The sequence below is a fragment of the Canis aureus genome, chromosome 19, assembly GCF_053574225.1.
Source record: "Canis aureus isolate CA01 chromosome 19, VMU_Caureus_v.1.0, whole genome shotgun sequence".
Taxonomy (NCBI): Eukaryota; Metazoa; Chordata; class Mammalia; order Carnivora; family Canidae; genus Canis; species Canis aureus.
This window is the reverse complement of record NC_135629.1, coordinates 35,892,008-35,910,919: the sequence shown is the minus strand read 5'-3', so window position 1 is coordinate 35,910,919 and position 18,912 is coordinate 35,892,008. Positions and strand designations below refer to the sequence as shown.

The window sequence follows — 18,912 nt, the reverse complement described above, 5'->3', positions numbered from 1 at the left end:
CCAAATTTGTGAGATATATATGCTGAGGCCCCTCCCTCAGGCCCTGAAACGAAGCCTGGGTGCCTCAAAACCTCCTTATTCTCTGCGACAAAAGCCTTTCTGGACATGAGACAAGTCCCTCTCTATCCTTTGTTCATGGAGCAAAGTCCAGCAACATTTTCAAAACCTGACAATATGGGAGAAACCCCGAAGCAAGCTGCGTGAGAGGCTCTTCCATTCATAACTTTGACCTGCGAGACAGAAAGGCAGCCGCAGGGAGGAAAAATAATGCAAACCAGACCAGAGTTCCAGCCTCCCAGCAGGCCACACACACGTACCACAGGGTGGAACCCACCGGACCTGCAGATGTGGCCTAAAGCCACATTTGAGGCAAAGCAGCGGCCGGGCAGTGGACTTCTCCCGCCAGAACCCACCTGAGACACCTTCCAGGCTGTAGCCACAGCTGGTCATGGCAAAACCTTTAACAAAGGACCACCGGTTGCTCCTCAATCCCAGACCCTCCCCTCAGCGCTCAGCACCACCTCGTCCCTGACATATCCTTGAGGGGAGATCAGACACACACTTGCACAACAGGGACTAGAGCTTGCCTCTTCGCTTTCCTGAGGCGAAGCTTCCTTATGGATAAAATGGGGAGGATGCTTCGTTGGTCATTTCTACAAACATAAACCAGATCTATCCATCCACAGGGAGACCGTGCAACCCTGTTAATGCAAGACGCTCCCCATGTTTGCCTATTGCTCTGGCTCCAGGTGCAACCAGCACCTCCTTCCACTCTCAGAAGCACCCCAGTTTGGAGGGTACATTCTTTGGCCACCCTGAATATAAAACTCCTAACACACAACCTGGCCAAGGAGAGGCAGGCAGGCAGGCGTTCCTTAACCCACATGTGCCTTCAGAGAACTTGAGTCACCCTGCAGTGTGAAGGTTTGACAATCCTTACAGATTAGCCCTGATAGAAAATCTTAGATTAAAAACCTCCCTCTCCTGTGACAGAATTTATTACCAGCGAATGGGCTGAAAAGATCCTGGTGGAGGAGGAGGGCTGGGGGCCATTGTCCCTCCCATGCATAAGACTGACCCCCAGTGGCCGTTCTGAGCTTTGTGACTATTCCCAAGCCTTACCTGTCACCCCTAACCCCACCACCAAAGATATCTGGCGGCAGAGACGGCTAGTTACCATCAGAGGCGGTGGTCCGAGCCCAAAGGTTACGTCTCCCAGTGAGGACTTTCTCCTCCAGGTGCTTCAAAGTCTTCTCTTTCACCAGGGACCGCTGATGCTCCCTCCACCCCTGGAGCAGCAAGAGGACACAAGGCACCACATCCTGAGATCCACCAGGAAGCCGGTATCCCACCCTGGAGATGACGGACTATTAGAGGTGAGTGACACTGGAAGAACAAGGAGCCCTGTAATGCAGACCTATTTTTAAATACTAAATTAAAAATTTACTCCACAGCTGTTCAGTTCAGTCATTAAACAAACATATGAGGGATCCCTGGGTGGCGCAGCGGTTTGGCGCCTGCCTTTGGCCCAGGGCGCGATCCTGGAGACCCGGGATCAAATCCCATATCAGGCTCCCGATGCATGGAGCCTGCTTCTCCCTCTGCCTGTGTCTCTGCCTCTCTCTCTCTCTGTGACTATCATAAGTAAATAAATAAAAAATTTAAAAAAAAATAAAAATAAAAAATAAACAAACATATGAAAGCCTTTCATAAGCCAGGCACAGGGGTAGTCCCCAGTGGGTCAGCAAGATGGCCGGGACCGTAAGGACGGGGATGGGGACCGCAGAAGAGGCAAGAGGCACATGTGGAGACCACAGTGAAACTCCTTAACCAGTGCCAGATGTTGCAGCCAATTTTAACATTTTTAAAATTTAAATTCAATTAACATATAATGTATTATTGGTTTCAGAGGTGGAGTTCAGTGATTCATCAGTTGCACATAACACCCAGCGCTCATCACGTCACAGGCCCTCCTTAATGTCATCACCCAGGCACCCCATCCCCCACTCCTCTCCCCTGAAGCGACCCTCAGTTTATTTCCTATAATTAAGAGTCTTTTATGGTTTGTCTCCCTCTTTTATTTCATCTTGTTTTATTTTTTCCTCTCTTTCCCTATGATCCTCTGTTTTGTTTCTTAAATTCCACATATGAGATATGGTAATTGTCTTTCTCTGATTGAGTTATTTCACTTAGCATAATACCCTCCAGTTTCATCCATGTCGTTGTAAATGGGAAGACTTCATTCTTTTTGATGTCTGTGTAGTATTCCATTATATATATATATATACACCACATCTTCTTTATCCATTCATCTGTCGCTGGACATCTAGGCTCTTTCCATAATTTGGCTATTGTGGACACTGGCTGCGGCCAATTTTAATTAGCAATAATCGTGCCTCAGATAAACCTCATTAGCTACGATACTGCCACTGCACAAAGCTGCAGCCATTTTTAAAACTAATTACCCAGACTCTACTTTTTCCATTAAAGAAACGTATATTTATTTAAAATATTTTCATTATTGAAACATTGGCAAGTAACATAAATTAAGAGAAGCGCAATGCTAAATTCAATCCCCTCAAGCAAATACAACCACTATTCACTTTTGATGTTTTCCTGAAGAATCTAGTCTTCTATCCTTAGTTACTTTTGCTCCTTTGTGTAAATTTTGCTTCTACTTTTAATGGTCCCATGGAAGATGTAATTTTAAACATTTATTTCTTCTGATCACAAAAGAACATGGATTTATTATAAGAAAGATAACAAATGCCCTAAACCCAAAGCATAGGATAAAATCAACCACAACTTGCCAACTGTGGATAACTACTAGTGAAGTGTCAAAGTGAATTCAATCAGTTTAAAACTACAAACATACCATTTTGCTGAGTAGGGGAGCCAAGAAAATAATGTCCTTAATGTTTTTGTGCTTGATTTATCTCCTTAATATAGATTCTTTTAAAGCAACTATTATTGAAATTTCTTCTATAAATGTGATTTCTGGTGTCTATATAGAATGCTATCAATGGATATAAAATTATTTCATCCTCTGGGTGGACACAGAGGTCTTGTATATATCTTTGGTTTTTTGTTTGTAATTTGCAGTTTCCTCATTAATAATTCTTTGCCAAATGTCCACCATGTGCTAGAAACTGTTCTGGGTTCTGATGATACTAGGAACATGACTGGCAAAGGTCCCCATTTACTTTAAATAGATTTTTCTAGGTACACCTTGGATCATTTCCTTACAGTACCATTCTAGAAGCAGGAACATCAGACTGAAGAAGCATACAGGCTGAATGCTTGCTCCCAAAAGAGAAAAATGCTTTTTCTTCTCACCAATAATGACTTTATAAAAGCTTTTGAGTTCGGGGAAAGGGTGATCATTTGTAGGATGCCTGAAGGTGAAGTTCTAGGAGGCATGCACTACTTAAAATCTACCAGGAATGAAGAAAAACCTCCTTGTTAATCATAAAGTACTAAAACAGAAGATGTGGCTAAGACTCAACTCCAGACTATTTTAATCCTATCTCTACCACCCATGAGTGACTGGCTCTGTGAAGGTGTTCATATCCTTCCTCAGTTTCCTTCCTATCCCTGAATTTCCTCATCTTTAAAATAAGAGTAACACTACCACACACCTCAAAAGGGTATCATGGGGATTACATGAGTTAAACACACAGAAAACACTTAGAACAGCACCTGCCATGAATTATGTACCTGTGTGATTTTTTTTCACATAAAGTCTAGTCTATAGGACTTCCTATATAGCACAACTATTAGGTAAAGCCAAGTCAACCTAGTTCTCCAATTCCCAAAGATTTTTACTTGTTGACCCAGAAAAACCATGAAGCAGTATCAAAAATTAGGTGTGAAACCTAACAGAGCTGCAGTTTTTGTCTTCCTTCTATCAATTTCTCTACAACCCAGTTCTTCACGTAGATTCTGAGGCAACATCAAACCCTTCTCAGGCCCGTGGCCAGAGAACATTATCTCCTCAGTCTGAACAGGACTGTCTTTCCACAGACACCAAGAAACACAGACTTCAGTGGGAGAAATACCCTGCCTGGGCTCTCGTTCCAAAGAAATGCTCTCCACTGAATTGTCTAAAGCTCTTGGGGCCATTGGCTCACCGGAAAGTGCCCGGATCTGGAGAGACTTGGCATTTTGAGTTATGCAACAAATTACCCGAAGAAGGCAGATTTTGACAGGAGCTAGAGCCGACTGTGAATTCTGACGTCCGTCTGGTGGTGATTAATGATAACTGGGAAAACAAGCCAGCAGGCACCCATGTTAAGAGAGAAAGCTATTTTAAACATCCCCCATTCTAATTAAATATTTCTTCTTATAACACTTGCAGCCTAAAAATAGGTTTGATCTGTCCATTGGGGGCCACTTCATGTTGACAGCAGAAGTTTAATTAGATTGCCTCAAGCAGGAATGTTATTCTCCAAGGTTTTGAATCCTGGCGTTAACTCCAGGACTGAAGGCTCAGTGGCATGTGTATACGGTGCCTGCTAGAGTGGGAGACAGTATTTTCTACAAAATCCTGACAGCAGAGGAGGTGGGAAAGAAAGGTACATTTACACTTGGTGTATTAGGCCTTTAAGAATCCAGCAATGGGTGATCATGAATATATTGAACCTTTAACATAGAAAGTATTCCATCCGCAGAGGGTCCAGTTCAATATAGAAGCACCAAGAGTGTACTTGGCATGAATACTTGATGGAATAGAATGAATGAATACCCATTCCCCCAAGACATCATTTTGACTGAATTAATGTCGATTTAGTCAACCCACTGGTAGGTAGGTTGTTAAACCTACTGGTTGCTTGGCAACCTCGACTGTTGATATATTTAAGCAACACACCATTAATGGACGCGGAGAATGTCTCCCAAGTTTCATGGCTCAAAACACTCTAACATCCTTGGTGGCTATTCAGTGATCCATCCCCTCAACCAGTTCTTACTTAGCACCTATTAGGAGTACACAAGTGGTGCCTAAGTCAGGCAGAGCCCCTGTCCCCAGTGGTGATCAAGGAAATACTATGCAAACCTCAATCACTAGAAGCAGAACCATTGAGTTTGGAACTTGGAATACACATAACCATGCTGCCTTACCAATGTTGACCATACATTTACCCTAATTATTTTTTATTCTTCACAGTTTGACAGGCAGAACATGGTATCTCAGGGTTTGTTTGAGAGGGAGTGTGGTTATTACTAAAAAGATTGAACATCTTTTTCAAACGTTTGTGGCTAAACTTATTTTGTGAGTAATCTACTTATGTTCTTCACTTGTTTTTCTGTTAACATCCTTATATATATATGCAACTCTACATATTCTCTACCAATTTTTCAATAGTTTTTCTGTCAATAATTTGATCATTTTACACATTAAAGAAATGAAGTCTGGTTGACATCACTAATCAAAAAGGAAATGCAGGGCAGCCCGGGTGGCGCCGCCTGCAACCCGGGGTGTGATCCTGGAGACCCAGGATCGAGTCCCACGTCAGGCTCCCTGCATGGAGCCTGCTTCTCCCTCTGCCTGTGTCTCTGCCTCTCTCTCTCTCTCTCTCTCTCTCTCTCGGTCTCTATGAATAAATAAATAAAATATTAAAAGAAAAAAAAGGAATGCAAATAAAAACCACAATGAGCTCAGGTGGGCTCTTATCAAAAAGACAAGATAAACACTGGTGAGGATGTGGAGAGACAGGAACCTTCGCACACTGTTGGTGGGAACGTACACTGGTGCAGACACTCTAGGAGACAGGATGGAGGTTTAGAACTACAGCATGATCCAGCAATCCCACCTCTTGCATACATATTCAAAACAAACAAAATCATTATCTTGAAGACATCTGTCCTCTCATGTTCACTGAAGCATTATTCACAATAGTTAGGGTATGTGCTCACCAATGGATGAACAGATCAGGAAATGTGGTGTGTGTGTGTATACAATGGAATATCATCCAGCCTTTAAAAAATCCTGTCATTTGTGACCACATGTATGAACATGGAGGACATTATACTGAGCGAAATAAGCCAGGCAAAGACAAGTACTACATGTGAAATTTCACTTCTGTGTTAATTTTTTTAAAAAAGGTCCAACTCAGAAACAGAGTATAAAAATAGTCACCAGGGGCTGGCTGGTGGAAGAAATAAGAGAGGCTGGTAAAATGGTATAAACTTTTGGTTATAAAGATGAACGAGATCTGAGAATCTCATGTATAACATGATAACTATGGTTGGTAATACTGTATTATTAAATTCAAATATGCTACAAAAGAAGAATTTAGGTGTTCTCACCAAAAAAAGAGGTAAATTTTAAAAATTAAAGAAATTAACCCTTTGTCAACAAATTGCTCTATAAGGTTTTGTTTTCTCATGATTCTAACAGATTAGGGTGGGGGACTGTGCTGATGATATTTTAACTCTTATGTCATTGTCTTTATGTTTCTGCCTTCAGCAACATGTTTAGAGACATTCACATTCCCAAAATTACGTGTTTTAAATGTCCATTCATCTTTTCTCCTTGTTTAGATCTTTAACTCATCCAGGATTTTGATACGAGGTGAGAGGTAGAATCTAGTTATATTTTCCCCCAAATCCAACCAGTTGCCTGAGTTTTCTTTAAACTTTCCAAATGTTTCCAAATGGTGTCCAGAGACACAGCCCAAACGGGGCCTCATTCAGCCGTCCAAAGCATCAAATGACCGCCAGTGGGATGACCACAAGGCAATAAACAGGTTCCATCAAAAATTATGGAGGAGAGAGCCAAATATTTTCCCTCTGAGAGTATTATTAAGAAAAGTATTTTGTCTCAAAGCTACAGCAGGGGGGACAAATGCTATTAGGAAAAAAAACTCAGAGAAAGATTTATTCTGAGCCAGTGGTCAAGGTGAAGACTGAGAGACAAATGATGCAAACGTGAGATGGGATTGACGACTGATTGTCATTTCTAAAGATGAAGGAAAACTTTGCTCATAAAAGCAGGTAGATAGTAATTTATTCAGATGTTAACTCCCCGTGCCAGAACAAAACGTCTATGACCTCTCCATGGGTTAGAGTTCTGACAGCCTGGCTGAGTTGCCAGTTTGGAGGATTCTTGCTTGACTTGGAGAATCTCTGAGCCTAGAAAACACAGATCGTGGGTGGTCGACTGTTGTCTTGGCCAGAGGCAGGAGGATGGACCTGATGACCAGAAATGGCTATTGACAGGTCTTTAAATGCCTATCGCTGCGGTTGTCCTTCTTTCGTTCCTTTATTCCTTGTTTTCAGAAATGTGATGGTTCCATGTTTGAGGCACACCTGATGAGCCCCAAATACAGCCTTCCCTGCCTGCCTTCATCCCTAAGCCCAAGTGACCTTGTCCTACATCCCAAGAACTGGAACTGAGTTGGGATACTATGAAGGACGAGGCAGATGGGCTGCCGCCCTCGGGGCCTACATTCTGCAACAGGAATGGGCAAAACTACAGTCTGTGGGGCAAATCTGCCCCACTGTGTATTCCTATCAGATCCAAAAGCCAAGAATGGTTTTACATTTTTAAAGGCTTTTTGTTTTGTTTTGTTTAATCAAAAGGAGACTATTTCCTGACACAGGAAAATTATATGAATTTCAAATTTCAGTGTCCACAGATAAACTGCTGGAATACAGCCAAGTCCACTCCCTTACACGGTGCCTCCCCGGGCGCTTTCACACTAACATGGTGGAGGTGAATTGGTGTGATAGAGACCGTATGGCCGCAGAGCTTAGTGTTTTTTATCTGACCCTTTACTGAAAAGGTTTGCTCTTTAGAAGGCAGACTAAACAGGAAAACAAGATGATTGCAGACTAAGGAAGACTCTGGAGGACATGGTCAGGGTGAGACGCAGGGAGGCCCTGACAGCAGGGGTCAGGGAAGGCCTGGTGCACAGACAGGACTCCTCCCCACAAGGAAGACAGTTTGTGAAGGGTCATGGGGACTAAAGTTCCAGGCAGTAGAAATGGCAAATACAAAGCCCCTGAGGCATGAAGGGTCAGAGAAGGATGTGTGCTGAGGCATGTGGGAATGGGCAGCAGGCAGGCTGGGAGAGAAGAGGAGAGGAAGGCAGGGTGGAAGGGTGCCCATCGCACAGGAGCAGTGCTGGAAGCACAGGGAAGATGGGGCTGGTGGTGTGGAAATGCAGATTCCAGATAGAATCAAGGTACATGTTGGAGGTAGAGCCCACCAAACTTAGTGCTGGACTAGATGTGGGTAAAGGGCAGAGGCAAGGGTAGGGCTAGACGTCTGGCTTACACTGGGCAGGTGGTGGTGCACTTGCTGAGATGGGCAAGGATGGGGGAGCTAGTTTGTAGAGGAGTTGGTGAAAGAAATTGAGAACTCATCTTTAAAATGCTAAAGGAGGGGGGATGCCTGGGTGGCTCAGTGGTTGAGCATCTGCCTTTGGCTCAGGGCATGATCCCAGAGTCCCAGGATGGAGTCCCACATTGGGCTCCCTGCATGGAGCCTGCTTCTCCCTCTGCCTGTGTCTCTGCTCTCTCTGGGTGTCTCTCATGAATAAATAAATAAAATATTTAAAAAATAAAATAAAGTGCTCAAGGAAAGATGTCAAATGGAGGTTAGATCTAAATCGCTTGATCTCCAGGAAGAGGCTGGTGATGGATATGGAAATCTTACAAACCTACCCTCTGAAGCTGTGAGTTTAAAGACTCGGCCTGAAGATCCTACTCATGAATTGGCCACTTCCCTGCTTGCAGGCCACAGAACTCCTGTGGCTACCAGCAGCCAGATGCTCTGAGTATGCCTTCCTTTCCAACCAGAAGGATACTCTGGGCACATCTATTTGATTGTCTGACAAATGTTGAGGAGCACCTTTTTAGTCCCATTATCTCAGGTCACACATGTCAGCTACTACCTGTGGTCCCTTGGCATGCAGCAGGATTCCTACAGGGAGAACGAGTTTTCATTACAAGAGGTCACCACACCTCATTATACGGGGCTCATGAAAAATGTTTTCTGTTCAACTTGAAGCAACTCTGGGCCTGTGAAAACTCACCTCCTGTTTTCAGCAAAAGCACTCAGCTTGGAAATGCCTGGGCAGTTAGGTAGACAAAGCTCTGGACTTCTGTGAGCACCGTGACTTATTTGGGTCACTGAAAAAACCATTAGCAAGGTCACCTCTCAGGCACCACTGGCACTGGTTCTCCATCTCCTTGGCAAGCCCCATCTTGTAAGTATGCAAGCATAAAAGTACCCAATGTGTACCCTAGAGATCCCCTCCGCCTTAGTTCAGGCTGTGAGGACCTCCCCAGTCTGTTTTATAGAAGTGTTTACCAGCTCCCAAGGTCTAGTGCAGATCCAAGGCATTAAATCCCCACCCCCACTCCATGGCACTAAGTGAAGACATTCTAAGTACCGGGAAAACCTTCAAGTGATTGTCTTGACAAAATTCAAAGTTTTATGCACTGCCATGGAAACACCACTGGCTCAAATGCAAAGCTGGGGTTCCTGTATTGCTTCTACGAGCTGGCTGTTTGGGCACAGAGTATCCCCTCTCTGGGTCTCAGGTACCTCATGTGTAACAGGAAGGGGCATATTCCCCATTTCAGAGACATTTGATGAGCATCTGGACTTGGGGATACAGACATTGGTAGACAGGTGCCTGCCCTCAAGGAGACTGGAGCCTAAGTTGGATCCTTGCTCAAGGCAGCACGGGCACAAAAATCACAGCCGTGGACAGCAGTTTACATGCTATGCCTGATACTCTCAGTGCTAAGCACATGACAGGAATGACCTCACTTCACTCAGCAATCCTGTGAAGGAGACATTTTGCAACCCCATTTTAATAACATGGGAAACTGAGGCCTAGAGAGAGTGAGCTACTTGTCCAGCAAGGTCACAGGCAGGTAAGAGGCAAAGCGAAGACTCAATCCCAAGCAGGTGAATTCCAGTGGACTTGCTGTTGGACATTTGAAGGGCTTCTTGGTCAGGTATGGCTTCCCACAGGGGGTTCATCTTGCCATTTCAACACCAGCTTTCAGCAAGCGCATGGAGGTCCCCCGACTGCTTAATCAGTTCTGAGGCTTATGTGCTCTGCTGCCTTCTCAGTGTCTCTGGCTCTCAGCTTCTGTAGAAGCAGCTCGAGGTATCTAGTATAGAAGGAGCCTCAGAAGCCATCAGGGCAAATCCTCTCATTCTTACAGGTGGGAGAAACTAGGGCAGGGGGCAGCAGAATGACTCGGTCAAAGTTACTCCAAGATCGAGCAGGAGAGCCGTAGCAAGATCTCAGTGGAGTTCAAAATTGTGGTCACTTTCTTCTCTGCACTATAGCTCTCAAGCTTCATCTTATCCTTTAATGGGGGAGACAACTGGGACTCAGATGAAGGAACAGGCTCATCCAAGGTCCCCCAGCCAGGAAGTAGCAATATGAGGATGGGAAACCATGTGTTGCTGGAGACGACATGGAGACTGGATGAGACCAGGGGCTTTGGAAGCCAGGGGAATTGAGATTGGCCCTTCCTAGCTATGTTGACCAGACTTATGCAAAGGGGAACAATTACAGTGACCCCTTCATCAGTCTATTGTGAGGATAAGCGAGACTGATGCACACAAAGGGTTAGGCACACTGCCTGGCAAACAGCAACCCTCACAAATATTTATTGAGTACCTACTATGTACCAAATCCAATTTCAAGGACTTTTATTTTTTCTAACAACCTACTGCATAGACCTTATTATTCCACTTTTCAGATGGGCAAATTATAGTGTCATTAACCACAAGTTCTTACCTGTTAACTGGCAAAACCAGGATTCAAGCCCGCGCAGTCTGGCTCCAGATGTTGGAACTCTTCCTTGTCAAGCTCTTCTCCCATCTGCACCTACTTTCATTGTTGTAGTAAAACAGGGCTTAGGAAGGCACAGCTGGTATCCTTACCATCACATAGCAAAAACAGTCCTTCAACTCAAAGCTGTAGGGATGAGCCAGAGAGAAGCCATGGACTACCTAGGTCATTCTGTGCAGGGAGGCAGGAAGCAGTGCTCCAGGGCTGAGAGAAGACTGAGTACATCCCAGCCTGCAACCAAGTGACAGCTGTGTGCTCAGACACTACAGGACCAGATCACGTACAGCAACCAAGCGTGTCCACCATGTCTTCTTTATTTGTCTTCCTTCTAATGGCTTTTCCGTTCTTCAGAACTAGATTAGGATATGGTTGTTCTTCGGTTCATTCCACTCTTGTTGCTGATTTGTCAGGCTCTCAGCTCGTCAGTGTACATTAGAGAACTAATAGAGAAGAAAATCAGGGGAGGGTCTTCTCTTTCCTATTGAAATACACTTGCATCAGATTTCCCTAAAAAAAGAAGAAAGGGTACAAATGCTAGATCTGCACTTTTCCGGCTTGATTTTTCCCTTCCCTTCTGGTGTTCTTACCAAGAGTGAAGTGATCTGCTTGAGTAACTCCAATCTCACCATCACAGGGCATGCATGAGCACTGCCCAAGTAGCCACTCATGCAGGATTCTCACAAGCACAGGCCGGTGGAGATCACCTGAATCACACGGGACTTGGAACCAGTAACCTCCTCGGGTGATGCCAACGCTAAGATGGTATCCCTACTACAGCATCATCTAAAGTGGGTGGGATGGGATAATCATCTCTCTTGTGAGTGAAAAATTTGCCAATAATAATAGTCAAGCCCTATAACTGCACATATAACTCATTGAATCCCTACAATAATCATATGAGGCAGGTACTAGTACGGCTCCTATTACAGGGACGATTGAGCTAAGTTACAGAGAGATTGAGTAACTGATCCGAGGTCACACAGGTGGCTTAGAGCAGAGCCCAGGCCAGCAAGCTCCAAGCAGTGCAGCCTCTCTAAGGTAATCCAAAAAGATAAAGTGGCCTACCCACAAGATATGAAGTCATGGCTCAGAACGCAGCCCATGATCTTACCAATCAAGCACACTGGGCTCAGAGCTCAGAGTCCACTGATCGGATAGACACACTGCACCAGATGGCAAACTCCCTTCCCATTCTCCCCAACTTTCCCTGATGCACCCTTTCCATTGCCACCAAAGTCCATGTTCTCTCTTCTTCCAGACCTTTGACTGCTCCTGTTCTAAATCTTGGTACACACATACCTTCCCCTGTGCCTGGATCACCCTTACTTACCCTTTGAAACTGAACCTTCCCTGCACCCTTGACATTCCACATCCGACTTTTTTTCCTCCTCTACCATATGCACGCAAAACAAACCCAATCCCCTCCTCTCTGCACATATCACAGTAATACTGGATGGGAATAGGCATATGTTGTCCCCTTCCAGACCTTCCGCTACAAGAGGGAAGAAGAGATAACTCTGTATGTGGCATGTCACAACTTCTCAATCAACCTCAATGGTAACAAGAATTTACAAAAGTAGATGGAACCTGTCACTGTCCCAGTGTACCCTAGGCAGGGGATTCATACACTGTTCTTTCAGCTCCCCTAGGTACCATGCTCTCGCCCACCACTGGACCTTTGCAAGTGCTATGCCTATATCTTAAACACTCTCTGATGTCCTCCTTTTTCATCTAGTCTTTTGTCTCCAAGTCTAGGTCAGGTTGACTTGTTTTAAGCTCTCATAGCCCCACGTAATTTTTTTCCTTTAAAGAAATAGTTTTGAAAGTGTGACCCTGGATCCCTAGGCCCTGGATCCCTAGGGTTCCCAAGACCCTTTCAGGGAGTCTGTGAGGTCAAAACTATTTTTGCAAATCATTAATCACTAATAAATACAGTATAACAAACTAATATGTTTCGTCAGTTATATCTTAATAAAAAAGACAACACAAAGCACATCATAGTAGATGCTCAATAAATACTCAGAAAATGAACAAACCAAAGCCCTACTGATAGATCTGAGGGTCAAAGTGCATGTCTGAGACAAAGCCCACCATGCCAACTCCAGTTCTAAATGCCACTCTTGGGAAGGGGCTGTGGAAGGCTCCTCTTTGAGAAGATAAGAAGAGGAGAAGGAATAGAGGCAGTCCCTCCCCTGGAACAGGGTGCCTACTCGCCAAAATCTTTGGGCCCAACACGGTGCTATAAATGCATAACTTCCCACTTGGCTCTGCATTTTTCCAGTTTCTCGCAAATGCATCTGGAACATATTAGAAAGGGGTCAGACTGGTTTGGAAAATGTTTGGGTAACTCTGGACATGGGAGGTGGAGCTGGAAACCTGTAGGAAAGAACATGACCCCCAGACAGAACTCAGAGCTATGGCCAGAGAGCTGCTGGCCCGCCAGTCAAGGACAAGCTCCCTGGGCCTCCCAGACTCCTGCCCTACCCTTCTGGAGGCCTCTGGATCCACCCGCTCAGAGACTCCCTTTCATTCTTGCTTTGGTAAGGAGACATCCCTCCATGCACACCCCCCTCACCCCATCCTTCTCCTGTTGCCTCTCCTGACCCAAACCACAAACTCAGCCCAGGCCCTGCTCCATGAATAATAATGTTAATGACAGTAATAGTAACCCACAAATTATTTCCAATCTACTGAGCCCTCATGTCCCAGGTAAAGAGCTTTACATACAATCATCCTTTGAATAAACCCTCAGATCATATGTACTCTTGTTCCTACTTCATAGAGAAAGAAACTCAGAGGCAGAAAGGTGACCTAACTCCCCCATGGTCATAAAGCTTAAAACCAAACCCAGAATGATCCATCACCAAAGGTTGTTGCATAACACACCAATATTTCAGAAACATAAAATCATCAGTGTAGAAGCCAACTCCTTTTCTCCCAAATCAAGGAGATGCAGAGGAGCGAAGGGGAGCTTGATTGCAGAGGCAAAGGTCCCTCCATGGCACCTGGTCACCTGTACCCACAAGCTCCTGTCTTAAATTCATTCTCCTCTACCCTCACCTGTAGCTCCCAAATCAGATCTGCTTGTCAAATTCAATTCCCAGCACCACCCTCCCAAGCTTCACACTATGTGAGCCTCTATTACGGACTCAGAGACCCACTTGCTCAGCCCACCCCACTCTTCTGAAGACAAGACTACTTCCGAATAGAGAAGTTAATTTTCTAAAACACTTCTTTCATCTGGGGTATCCCTGAGAAATCCGGGGTTAATGTTTAACTCCAGCCTTGCAGTGGAGCCCAACCCACAGGCTCAGCAGAGCAGAGAGCCAGGAGGCTGGCCAGGGCACATCACCTGCTCATGGCTCACGGTCCAAGGACCCCACAGCCCTGTGGCTGGCGGCTACCGCTCCAGGGCAATTAAAAAGGGAACAAAATGGACCCCTGGGGAAAAGACACAACTGCAATCAACTTCACCCAAACTTGTTCTGGGTCTAGAGCTGCATTGTCCTATACGAGCCCCCCATAGTTCCCGGAGCAAGGCAAATCGTGACTTGCTGCGAGAAATACATTCTGAATCTGAATCTTGAAGACTTAGCACAAATGCGAAGGGTCTCAGTAATAACGTTCATATTGATTTCATGTGAAAACGATAAATATTTTTGACACATTGGGTTGAATATATTATCAGAATTAATTTCACCTCTTTCCTTTTGCTGTTTTCATAGGCTATTAGTCAATTTTAAATTACATAGGTGGCTGGCATCCCATTTCTAGTTGACAGCACAGAATAGAGGCCCTGGACACAACCAGTCCTGTTGCTTCTTCCTCCCCCTCCCACCCCGATGGCTCAGCCACCAGCCGCACCAGCCTCCCCTTTAAGGCCTGCCCATGCCTTGCTCCAGAGCTCCCCAGGGCTCCCCATTACAGTTCACAGCAACCTAAGCCACCCTCCCCAGCCTCCCGTTCACTGGCCCTGTGCTGACCTTAGTTAGTGACCCTGGAAGCCATCTCCACCCCCTTTCGTCCCCTCCACCTTCCTGGCATGCTGCCCTTGCAGGGCAGAAAGCCCCCCTCCTGCCCCCACTCCTCATGGTCTTTTACCTTCAGAAGCTGGCATGTAATGACGCCTTCCCTCTTTAATGAGCTCCTGGCTCCTGGGGTGCAGGGACCATGGGCCCAGACTTGCCCTCCTTCTGGGGCTGGTTGCTGCCCAGCCACACCCACCTCACCCTAGTGCTAATGCCCAACAGGTGGGGCCCACTGAGCCCAGCCTCTCACCCGAGCTGCACACCTGCCGGGCACTGACACCCAGACAGAGTGACGGGGCCTGGATGTTCCCTGCTCCCACGGCTTCTCCGCTCCTTTACTGATGACCATCTCCCCGCCTGCCCTTCCTTCAAGCCTTCAGGAGCCTCTGCCAGAAGCTCTCTCCCACGACCCCAGGCTTCCTTGCCTTCAGCTCAGCAACGCCCACACTTCTGCTTTTAGCAACTCCAAAAGCACTCACCACTGGGCCAGAAGGAAACCCCTATTTTCTGCGGTCAGATGCTCACCAAAGCACCTTCACCTGCAGCATTTAATCCACGAGGCAAGTCCATGTAACAACAATCATGCCCAATTTACAGATGAGAAAACTGAGGCTCAGACTGAGAGAGGATAGTGCTCGGGATAGTGCTTCAGAGTCTGAGAGTGCTTCAGACTCTGAAGCAACAAGTCAGTCTGTAAACTTCTGTGCTCTCCAGTGTTGTCAGAAGAGCACAGATGGACCAAGGTTTGAATCACAACTTCATCATTTTCAAGGTCTGTGGTTTTGTGCAAGCTTCTTAGTCCCTCTCTGCCTCAGTTTACTCATTTATAAAATGGCAGGAATTATCTCAGAGTTGCTGTAGAGGATTAAGTTGAGCAGGGATTGCATTTAAAACAATTCTAGTGGGGAGCTTGACTGGCTCAGTCGGTAGAGCACACGACTCCTGATTTGGGGTTGTGAGTTCAAGCCCCATGTTGGGTGTAGAAACTACTTAAAAATAAAATCTTAAAAAAAAAAAAAAAAACACTTAAGTAAAATAATGCTAGAAAAGGATCAGTGGCAGTGGAAGCAAGGTCAAAGTGGTGTCATTGCTGAAAGGGGATGTGAGCCAGGGAACACAGACCGCCTCTAGAATTGGGAACAGAAGGAACAGGCTCTCCCCCAGAGCCTCCAGAGGGAACACAACCCTGCCACTTTTGATTTGAGCCCCTGAGACCCCCTTCTATTCCAACCTGCAGAACTGTACGAGATTACATTTGAGTTCAGGCCAGTTAAAATGACAAACAGTGCCTACAAGTGCCATGTAGTAAGTGCTCATCAATAAGTTTAGCTCTTGGTTTTAGTGAGTTCCTCTTGTTCTCCACTAAACTGGGAGCTCCCAGAATATGAGAGATGCACCCTACACCATTCTCGGTCTCTGTGCCTAGTCTACAGCGATGGTCTTGAGGGTGCCATGATGATGAGGTTAGGAGGGAAGGACTAGGAGAACACAGGAGTTGTGGACTGAATATCTGTACCTGCCCCCCATGCCTATAAGGAAAGCCAACATGGCTGGGAGGTAATCAGGGTTAGATGGGGGCATGAGGGTGGGGCCCACTTGATGGGATTAGCGAGTCTCTCATTCTCCCCCTCTCCTTCCCCTGCCCTCCCTGTCATGTGAGGACACAGTGAGAAGGTAGTGGTCTCCAAGTCGGGAAGGGAGCCCTCACCAGAACTTGACCATCCTGCCACCCTGATCTCACATTTTCAGCCTCCAGAATTATGAGAAAATAAACTTCTGTTGTTCCAGCCACCAGTCTCTGGTATATTTTTGTGGCAGCCTGAGGAGGCTGAGCCAGGAGGTCAGTCTGCTTGCACTCCTTGTTTAGAAAAGCCCAAAAGACGAGGAATGGCACAGCCTCACAGGAAGCTTCAGGCCTTGGTGCTTCAGAGCACAGAGGCCCTAATAGCCAGCACAGGGAGACAGCTTTCTCTCCATATCTCTTGGACCTCTTAACCGATAAGAGAACTGGCCTGGAACAGCCTGTGTGTGAGAAACAAGCCCAGAAGCCCTCATCTGAACACCGGTCAGGTGGGGTGTTCTTCCTTAATTCTTCACATCATGGGGTCCAGACCTGCTTTTTGTTTTTTAACAACCACCAGGGAATCCCTGGGTGGCTCAGCAGTTTAGCGCTGCCTTCAGCCCAGGGCCCGATCCTGGGGACCTGGGATCGAGTCCCACGTTGGGCTTCCTGCATGGAGTGAGCCTGCTTCTCCCTCTCTCTCTCTCTCTCTCTCTCTCTCTCTGTGTCGTTCATGATTAAATAAATAAAATCTTTAAAACAAAAACCAGCATAACATAATTCCTTTTTCTGATTCCAAAAAGAACACTGCATGTTGCAGAAATGGTTTTAGGTATAGGAAAGAAAATGCATGTCAATCCTACCATCCAGAGAAAACACACTATTAATATTTTGTGCTTTTTCCCCCATCTTCTTAAGGCCTATATAAAGAGAGAGACCTCTAAGATTCTCCCATAGCCGAGTTCAGGCTAAGGAATCTTCCATGGCCTGCCTCTCCCCTTCAATCTTTGATCAGAACTATTTTCCCTTGTCACTAAAATGTCTTTGTAAACCACATTTGAAGAGTCAAGTAACATTTCATCATCCGGTTGTACCGTAATTTATTTAACCATTTCCTTGTTGTTAGACATTTAGGTGGTTTCTAAGGGCACACCACCGTAAATAACGCCATGAGGAACATGCTGCTACATAAATTTTTATTCACCTGCTTACCCCTGACCATCTCCTGGATTGCTGGATGCAGGATTACTGAGATCACCCACGTGAGCTGCTTTATGACTCATGACCCAGACTGAGTGGCATAGGTATGAGAGCATCTACCTCACCATATCCTCACCAGCATTGAGTATTATCTCTTTTCAATATTTTGGTAACGTATTATAATATTTGTTTGTGTATTTCTTTAAATACTACTGAGAAAGAATTGGCACAGGTTTTGATAATTTGACTCCGGGGGAAAAAAAAACAGCTCAGAGAAATATTCTACTGAATTTGACACCAGTTGGAATTAGACATTTGTTTTCAAGAAATGCAATATTATTATATTTAACTGAACTTTGTGATTCTAACTTGTGGGTAGCAAAATAAATAATGTGGAGGTTTGAACAGCCTAGCTTTGGGAACAGATAAGCAAAAGGCGAGGCAAATACCAATATTTATTGAGTGGTTCCCAGCAACCTGTCCTTAACATGCAATGCCATATTCAATCTTAAATTCTATAAAAATAATGTTATTTCTAGCTCTACAGACAGGGAGAGACTGAAACTCAGAGAGTGTTTGTAAGTGACCTGGATGACTCAAGTAGTAGCCATGTACCGGGATTCCAACACAAGTCTGTTTGCTCTCCGGGCAACCACGTCCTTTCCACTCCCCCACTTGAGCTGCGGTACAACCCATGGGAGGCATTGCATTCATAAAAATGTATATGAAAGGTAAATGTAAAAAAAAAAAAAAAGTCTAACAAAGAAGGAATATGTCTTCTTAAGGAATTATATTCAGAGGCAACTAAAAACGTAACAAAAGTCCATAATTTAAGGTTGTAAGTGGCTTATGATAGTCCCTCTGGTTACTATCAGCCTTGGGCATGATTATTTATAATACACCAAAATATACAAAAACGTTAGCTCACAGGAAATAAAATTTCATTTCTCTGAAATAATTATGTACTATACATTTAGTTCATTCATATATTCTCAAGTTACATTCAGAAGATGGAAAACTCAGGGCGCCTGGGTGGCTCAGTCAGTTAAGCATCTGCCTTTGGCTCAGGTCATGATCTCAGGGTCCTGGGATCGATTCCTACGTCAGGCTCCCTACTCAGTGGGGAGACTGCTTCTCCCTCTCCCAGTGCCCTTCCCCAACCCACTCATGCATTCTTTCTCTCTCCCAAATAAATAAATAAAATCTTGAAGAAGAAGAAGAACAACAACAACAACTCTGATTCTAGTCTTGGGAAGAGCGTGGTTTCCTAGGAGGGGCCATTGCAAACCCCAGTGAAGAA

At 45.2% G+C, this 18,912-nt stretch overlaps 1 pseudogene; it reads right to left on the bottom strand.

Moving 5' to 3' along the window:
* Positions 1–2,372: 2,372 nt before the first annotated feature.
* Positions 2,373–2,441, bottom strand: LOC144291276 (U4 spliceosomal RNA; annotated as a pseudogene).
* Between the last annotated feature and the right edge of the window lie 16,471 nt (positions 2,442–18,912).